The following is a 9,135-nucleotide window of genomic DNA, read 5'->3' on the forward strand; positions in this document are numbered from 1 at the left end:
GTGACGGTCAATCCCACTATTCGTTGGTAAAAGAGTAGCCCAAGAGATGACGGTGGGTGATGTTGACTAGTAGCTTCCTTTCCTCTAGTTTATCACTTCAAAATTGGGGACGACTAGCAAATGTCATTGGAACTTGTAGGTTCGTGATGTGTTCGCATCGATACCTGGAGATATCTCGAATTTCCCCACTAATTGTAAAAACAACAGTAATTTGATATCATGGTGTATTTCAAGTTAGGTAAGACAAGAAATAGCTATTCAGTAGCCAGTTTATTAGTCATTACACGCTTCAACCAATGTCTCTCTTACTCTCAGCCAGTTAGTTCAGTTGGTGTAAATATCAGGTTTTTGTTACGACGAAGATTAGCAAGTACCTGAAAGACTCGGTGTGTGTGTCACGTAACTCGCACCGTCTTCTGAGTGGTACCAAACGAATCGTCTCGGCCCCGATGTGTGCACAAAAGTACTTTTCACCCAACCCCTTAAGGAACCCCAGTATTTCGCGTAAAACTTTTACGTAAATTCCCCGAGAGGGACCCCAAATTTTGCATTGTTTTACGTTAGATCACGTAAATAAGTAGGCCTACTAGTTACCGTTCGTAACTTAGTTAACTAAATTAAATTTGCATTATAGCGACAATAATCATTAAACTGAAAAAGTGCAAAATAGTAGTTCAAGAATTACATTTCCATTATGGCGACCCTGTAAATGTGGGCCATAGGACCACCGGTTCACTAGTTTGTGTTAGAGCTAAAACAGTTTAATTACCATTAGGTGGATTGGACTCCACATTATTCTTTTCAACAAATAATCCTAAAGAAACTGGCCAACAATAGAAACCGTTACAACAGTACTGAATGATGTTGTACAGTGTATAATAACGTTCAGTGTATAAGTTTAAGTAAGGTTATTTTTAACAAACGGATGTATAGGTAATGATTACTTACAGTAGGGTTATGATAGAGAGAATTATCAGACATTCCTGTTAATAGGTTACGAAAAGTAATAATATACAACTGTGTTTCTGTTATGCTAGATGCTACGGGATAAAGCAACGCAGAGAAATATTAATATAGATTTTTATTTATGGAATATTTCATTCGAAATCCAGGTCATGCGCGTTAAACCGACTCATAGGCCTACTTTCCTATACTACAACCAACAACTCGCTGCTCAACATATAGAAATTACGGTCTTTGATCTTCTTTTGTCTCCCTTTCTATACCTATCTCCCATTTATCTGAGAGAAGCTGACTCAGCTAAACCCCAGGAGTGAAAATTATCAGGAGCTGTAGTGGACACTCCCCTCCCCCTTTCCTACTCTACCAAAGTAGAAGAGAAGCTTAACGTATTATGTCCCCTGACGTCTAATTCTTCTATTGTATGTGTGCATATTTATATAGTCCAACACCCCTCCCCTTCCAAATAATAAAAAAAAGAACGAATGTTCTAGCTAGAAATTTCGAGTTCCATGTGACCTTCTCTGTTCTCATAGTTTGGTCACAACGTCACTTTGTGTCTACACAAAATTGTTTTGCTTTTTTCTTTGTTGATTCGTACGTGTATAGTAATCATATATAGAATGTAACAAATACAGAAAAGTCCAGTGAAGAATGAGGATTCTGATGTATTGACTGTACGTTCTCAGTACACCTGACTGGAAATATTGTATTTCACTTGTAACTCGTAGTTGGGGTACGTTCTGCGTCAAACTATCTCTGTGGTTTTAATATTTTTGGCGACTTCGTTCCCTGCAATTAAATGTGATTTTAAAAAATTTCCCAGTACTTGCGTCATTGCCATTTGTAAACCTTTTAGGAGATTAAGTTAAACAAGAAGAAAATACAACAACATTGGCATGTCCAATTATTACTTACAAGACTAAATTGTTCATATCGTTTGCTTAGTTGCGTTTTTTATTCTAGACTTCGTTAGTTGTGTGGAAAGGGTATATCTCCGTGTACTGGTAAGTAACAGAAGAATCATAATCTTTCCTTTAGCTTGCTAGTTAGTTTAATACGAAACCGTTCCTAACAAAGTGCTTATTACGTAGAGTTCGCTAGCCCGATTCTCAAGTTACTTATTCTCCGTAGGCTTTTTGTTCCTGTTACATAGTAATCATTAAGGCCGTAATGTTTTGTATTTACTTGCTTTATACGAGCGGTAGCGCCACCGTTAATCTTAGGCCTAATTGGCGTGTTCTTAAGTAACTGCACGGTGTATAGAGTAACGGTTGGACTCTAGACGGAGGAGAATAATCCCTGATACTTTAGAGTAATATGTTCACATGAGAAAACTGTTGTTCCAAACTGACCAAAGACGGCCGTGTTTCAACTGATATCTAATAGCGTTTCTTTTGTACACTATACATAAATAATATTTTCTTTCGGGGTTAGCTTTTTGTCTATATGTTCTCAAAGTATGGGGTGTTAATGGAAGTAATGTATTGATGCACACATTTTTAGCTTTTCCCAAACCCCTGATTGAAATCCTGTATAGTATAGATAACTTGCAAACCACACCTTCCTCTACACCTCTAAAATATTTTGGGATCATCCATTATACGCTGATCACAGTTCTGTTTTATCGAACTCTTTGTTCTTCATCACGTTGTTAGTGACTGAAGATTTCCTGTACATATCTCAAAAAAGTCTTTTGAATTGTACTTTACAGAACCAATGTTCCCTCTAATTTTTCAATCCATGTGCGGAATGAATTTTTTCATGTGCACCAGTATCAAGGGAATGTGCGCTACCGGTTTTTTTAGGGGGTGGGTGGTATTTTTAGACCATCGACCCTGTTAGATCATTAGGCCGTTTTGCAATGCTACCAGTTGTTTATTTGGGCTTTAGGCCTATCGACTGGTAGGATCATTAAGGTCGACAACGTGTTGAGACTTCTCACCGTTACTGAGGATGTGCGCGGTTGGAATAATTAAGTGCACGGCACTTGACTGGTTGTTGTGCGGCCGCGCAGCTTAGAGAGAACACTGTGTACAACCTATATGGACATTTCTTATATCTCATCGCACGAAATCGTAATTCATATTAACTTCCGATCAGAGCAAGCTACCTGCTTAGAGCTAAATCAAACTTTATAGTCAGTATAGCTAATTAAATATATTTTTCTCAGGTTATGAAAATTAGAATGCTTGTTACACCAATTGGGTACCGTAGATGTTAACGACATTTTCGGCCGTAATTCCAACAATATCCTACAAAATGTAGCCAGCTTAGGAAATTCAGGTTAGCTAGCAATGCAAAACAATGAAAGTATAATAATGAAAAGTGATACAATAAGATACTTTAAACAGTCTAACCAATAATGTTAATGGAGGTAACATTAAATAACTAATATAGTATGCCATGCCTGGGGAATATAGAGACACTTTCTGTTTGCTTGAATTACTAACGTTGAAGTAAGTTTCTTAGAGAAAACTTAGTATGTTTACAGATACATTGATATTGCGGTAGTCGTGCTTATTTCAAATTCTAATTATCGAATTTAACAAAACCAGCTAGTTGCTGTTTAAGACTCATAACGTAGGTAAATTAATACGTAGAATTATAAACGGACTTTTCTCTACGTTCAAATACTTTTATTGCGAGCTTTCTTACAGGAGTCTTCATCAGGCAACAATGCAAACCAGCTAGGTCGTTTACATTCTAGCTATCTGTCTTTATATTCTTCTATTAATAAAGCATCGGTTTCCTCAAGAAAGCTAATAAACTGATGGGCTGCAAAGTTTATTGAAAAGTAGAATTAAAAATGTAAGTCACACCCATCTCTGTATTTGTGTTTGAATTTCGCGCAAATCTACACGAGGGCTATCTGTGCTAGCCATCCCTAATTTAGCAGTGTAAGACTAGAGGAAAGGCAGCTAGTCATCACCACCCACCGCCAACTCTTGGGCTACTCTTTTACCATCGACTAGTGGGATTTATAACGCCCCAACGGCTGAAAGGGCGAGCATATTTGGTGGGACAGGGATTCGAACCCGCGACCCTCAGATTGCGAATCGAGCTCTCTAACCACCTGGCCATGCCGGGCCTGAATAACGTTGAAGAAACATTTAGGTTGCTCATAATGAAACAAGTAAAACATTTAAATAAATATATCTGTAACGCGTGGAGTTTGTATATTGTATTGTAGTAACTTTACCGTTAACGTTACAGATATCTTAATGTTGATTTTAATTTAACTATTCGCTTTGATTAGGTTTGATTTTTTACATTTAAAGAAATAAGATAATTTATTTTAAACCTTGGCTTAAAAATTAAATTGAAAAAAAAATAGAGCTAGTACGTTTTACATTTTATATTTTTTTGAAATATATTTTTTAAACTTAAATTTTGTTACTTATCGAAAACGTGTTTAGTTGTTTTCTAGTTTTTATATTGAAGAGTAGCCTGTGGTACAACGAAACCGATTAAATAAACATAAGAAAGAACAATTTGTAAGAAAAAAGTATTCAAGTTTTGTTATACATATATGTATTTTTGCTATTAGGAATACAATGGTTTTTCTATGTATAGAAATTACAAAAACTCCGTTTTCTCGGTCCTTTTGTGAGATTGTTGTTTAAATCGAGACCATTTGAGGGTAAGTACTTTGAAGAACAGTTCCCATGGCGACGTACATCATGCAAGTAGTTGACAAGAAATGACGCATCGTCTCGGGTGGCTTGACTTCTCCAGCCATAAATCGTCAACGAAAAACCATATCGTATTTGAGTACCCGAAAGAACCTTAGCGCCCCAGTCTTTGCTATCATCCTTCCCCGCTGTGTCAGTATGAAATCTCCGCCGTCTCAAGCTTCTCTTCATCCGAAAATCAATCTGAATAAGATCATTGAATGGATTAATCTCAATGTGTGTCGAACAGGATAGACAGTATTTATTTGACTTTTGATTTTTTTACATCACTTTCCCTTTGTTTTTTTGTATATTTTTCTCTGTTTTTAATTATATTTACCAGACTTTGCTTTCGTTTTCCGTGGAGTGTTTTATCGAATAGTTCTACCCGCAAAAAAGCGTATCCCTTGTGTTTTTTTTAGACATTTAGCCGACGTGCTTCAAAAACAAAATCAAATCTTCTAAGGTTGATTATCAGAAGTTGTCCAGACATGAAGTATATTGAAAAAGTCCACTTTTGCTGAACGTAACACACATTTTAATATCATGAAACACTATAGTGATTCATAATAGGGATCGCAAGGAATTGCACAAAGCACTAATTGAACGTTCAGGCTAAAAGTACCTTAAACAGTAAAGATTCAGTTCAAACAACACTTTAAACCCTTTCCTATTGACTGCTAAGGCTGTACACATATAAAAACGGTAAACAATCCACATGTTAGACTTACAAGGAAATAAAAATCCTCTCAACACGGCCAGTTTGTAATTATTATTTTCTTGCCAGCCTACAACAAAAACGACTTGGTGTATTGAACCCAAATCTTTTGTAGAATACTAAATAAGGTACTGCAAAGGTCATAGGGGTATTGAGTAGTCGATTTGTTTCTTCTATATTTTAAATAAACTAAAAAAAAAATCATAATTCTAGTGTAAACGATGTTCTCACTACCCCTTGAAGTTAGCTTTCTTACATATATCTGGTATTCCTTTAAAAAGCTTAAGTACAGAGTGAAACAGGAATTACCAGCCAATAATAGATGAACATTTTATGCTTTGTACACTATACAGTCGGTGTCTTTGGGGAGCCAATCCCTATATTATGTACTAGCGAAAGTTTCCATCCGTCAAGTTGATATATTCTAGGTGACTATGTTATAGATAATTATATATGCCACTATAAGTCACGTTATCTAACCTATATAAAAGCCAGTGTGGGTCATGTCACGCTTGATTTGAAACTTAAATCGTTTCTGAATTAAGGCATTTTCTGTTATATCACCAACGTTTTTAATAAAAAACAAACCTCAAATATTTTTTACAGTATTGTTGTGTATAACTTTTATTTTATATTTTCAGTACATAGACTAACAACAATATTAGGTTATACTTTTGTTGTTAAGCGACATGACATAAAAGCCATTATTCGAACGTATTGTTACCAGAATGTACTGGCTTTTCTATATATTACAAGTTGTTATATGAGGAATCACTTTTTTTCTATGTGTTTTTCGCTAGCTTACCTCGTTAAAAAAATGTGCATGCGCGCACGCACACGCGTGCGTGTCTGTCTTTCTGTGATTTATATTTATAATTTGTAATATATGGAACCATTTCTTTCCTATGTAGTTTTTCGCTAGCTTGCCTCATTAAAAATATGCGCGCACGCACGCACGTGGATAAGATAAGTAATAATACCTAGATGCACACCCTCAGTGACCACTTAGTATGGGTGCAAAATTTCATGCTTCTAGGTTCTTTCCTCTTGGAGCTATGGCGGTCACATTTCTTTTCTATGTAGTTTTTCGCATAAAAAGATGCGCATGCAAGTAATAATGCCCAGGTGCACACCCTCAGGGTCCACTTAGTATGGATGCAAAATTTCAGATTTCTAGGGTCTTTGCTCTTGGAGCTATGGTGGTCACATATTCTTTTCTATGTGTTTTTTCGCCTGCTTACCTTACAAAAATATGCGCACGCGTATAAGTAATAATACCGAGGTGCACACCCTCAGGGTTCACATAGTATGTGTGAAAAATTTCAGGTTTCTAGGTTCTTTCCTATTGGAGTTATGGTGGTCACATACGACACACCCTTTTATTATTATAGATGAAGTGAAGGAGTAATAAAATCAATACATGTAATATCAAATTTTATTACACACATTCGTAGAATAATTATTTTAAAAAGATATACAGGTTTATTTAGAGGGATGTTTTATTTGAAAAAGCTGTTTTCTACTGATAAAACGTTATACGCGCTAAGAGGGGGTTGCGTCTTAGTCTGCGCATATATTTGCCCATAGCTATGCATTATATATAGAGAGAATTTAGTTAAACAGAAACTGTAAATGCTCATATTATTCTCAAACAAATCTCCATGACAATCTCTAGCTGAACATATTACATCTCGAAATAATGCGATTAAATAGTCAATCGATTTAGTAAATCATCATGAACCATATCAGCTAGCTACTAGTTATGTTTATTATCATTACAATGTAAAAAGTTAGCTACCATATCAGGTAATCATTTGCCCATAGTTGAGCATAAAAAAGCCAGCAAATAAGACATACAAAAAATTGGGAATTTAAAAACCTGCAAATGGGGATCGTAAAAAAAAAGTAAGAAGCAAGACTGGAGATAGTTAGACATTATTTACTTAAACTACAAATATCTATTTTAGCTCCACCAAACGTAATTCTAAGTAACAGCATGGAGCCAAAATAGGGGTTTGAGTAAATAATTTCTGTAGTATCTTGTTTGCTTACTTTATGTTTTACGATCCCTATTTGCAGGTTTTTAATTCTCAATTTTTTATTTATCTTGTTTACATAAAAAATTACGATCTTTACGTTAGGTGGTGGATGGTTTAAAATGTTACTCTGCGTTTCTAACAGATAAAGACGAACTGAATAACTGATCGGGAAGGATTGAATGGATTTCAAAAAGTGACTACCAAGTTATTTCTCATCGTTGCTGGTTCGCCGTGAATTTCATCTTAAACCTCATTTTTGAAATAACTATAGAAAATGAACAACCACAGAGATCTATACATCATCGCTCATAAAGAGGTTTATTTCCTGTTAACAAAGAACAAATCCCGGGAGTCTTAAGATCCCAAAGCTCTTAAAAAGGCTTTAGCACAGTTAACGTTTGTTCATTTTGTTCTTATCTTTTGTCGTACGAGGCTTTGATGCGCTTTATTTGTTTGTTTAAAAACGATGTAATGCTCGTTTTAGTGTATCAGGCCCTAGTGGGAGAACTTCTCTTAATTACCTGCGGCGAATCTCTTTACTTTGTTTTCAGACTAATGTATGCGTAGATGGTTATTATGGAAATGATATTACCACATATGTACACAATTTTAAAAGTGATCAATAATTACCTTCTTTCTACATCAACTTTCGCGCTAGAACGTATGTGCCTACGTGTTAAAACGTGTTTCGTGATAACACTGAGTTTTAAGTTTAAAAAAATGCACGAAAAAGGCTGAAGGAAAAAAAACGTTGTTAGCCTTTGGAAAAATATCATAGTTTATACAGTGAAATTTTGTCATGAACTGATATCGCACTTTCTCACCAAGTATATATATATATAAACATACACAATGTTATCGCAGAGAATTCCATTCGGGCGTGAGGCTCTAAGCATTGTGTAGATATAAACCTTTCGTAGATAAAAAAAAAAAAAAACAGCCTAGTTTTTATAAGAGAAAAAAAGATTGTTGCTTGTTAGGGTATTATAAGATAAATTAAGGTGCTCGTGCAGTGCAACACACTCCTGATATTTCTGTGGTTTTGGGCGAGTTATTGCACATTGATCTTTTACATGATAAGTATCATTCTTGTTTTGACTGATAAAAGTAACAAGCCCATAGCTGCTCCTACCCCACATCCTCCCAATGACTCAGCGGTAAGTCTGAGGGTCTGTAACGCTAAAAATTGGGTTTCGATACTTGTGGTGGGTATAGAACAAATAGCCCACTGTGTAGTTTTGTTCCTAACAAAAAACAGACAAACAAGCCCACAGCTTCAAAGTTATGTCTTCCTAATTCAGCATGAGTTGTTTTAGGCTTAGTGTATCTCCCTAAATATTATCGATATAAACTAAGATACTTCGATTTTGTTAGACAAAAACATCTTTAGTTTGCTCTTTGGGTGCAGGGTGGCCTTGTAGTAGAGTTCTGGATTTCGTAGCTGTCAAGCCGGGTTCGAATCTGCGCGATGCCACAAAATATTCCCCACACTTTAAGCTGTGGGTGCATTATAAGAGTGACAGTAAATCCCTTGGCATGGATGTTAGGGGTGCCGCTGACTTCTCTCTCTGGTGGCCGGCATTGCCAGGTGGTTAGGGCGCTCGACTCGCAATCTGCGGGTCGCAGGTTCGAATCCCCGTAACACCAAACATGCTCGCCCTTTCAGCCGTGGGGGCGTTATAATGTGACGGTCGATCCCACTATTCGTTGGTAAAAGAGTAGCCCAAGAGTTGGCGGTGGGTGG

The sequence above is a fragment of the Limulus polyphemus genome, unplaced genomic scaffold, assembly GCF_000517525.1.
Source record: "Limulus polyphemus unplaced genomic scaffold, Limulus_polyphemus-2.1.2 Scaffold1652, whole genome shotgun sequence".
NCBI lineage: Eukaryota > Metazoa > Arthropoda > Merostomata > Xiphosura > Limulidae > Limulus > Limulus polyphemus.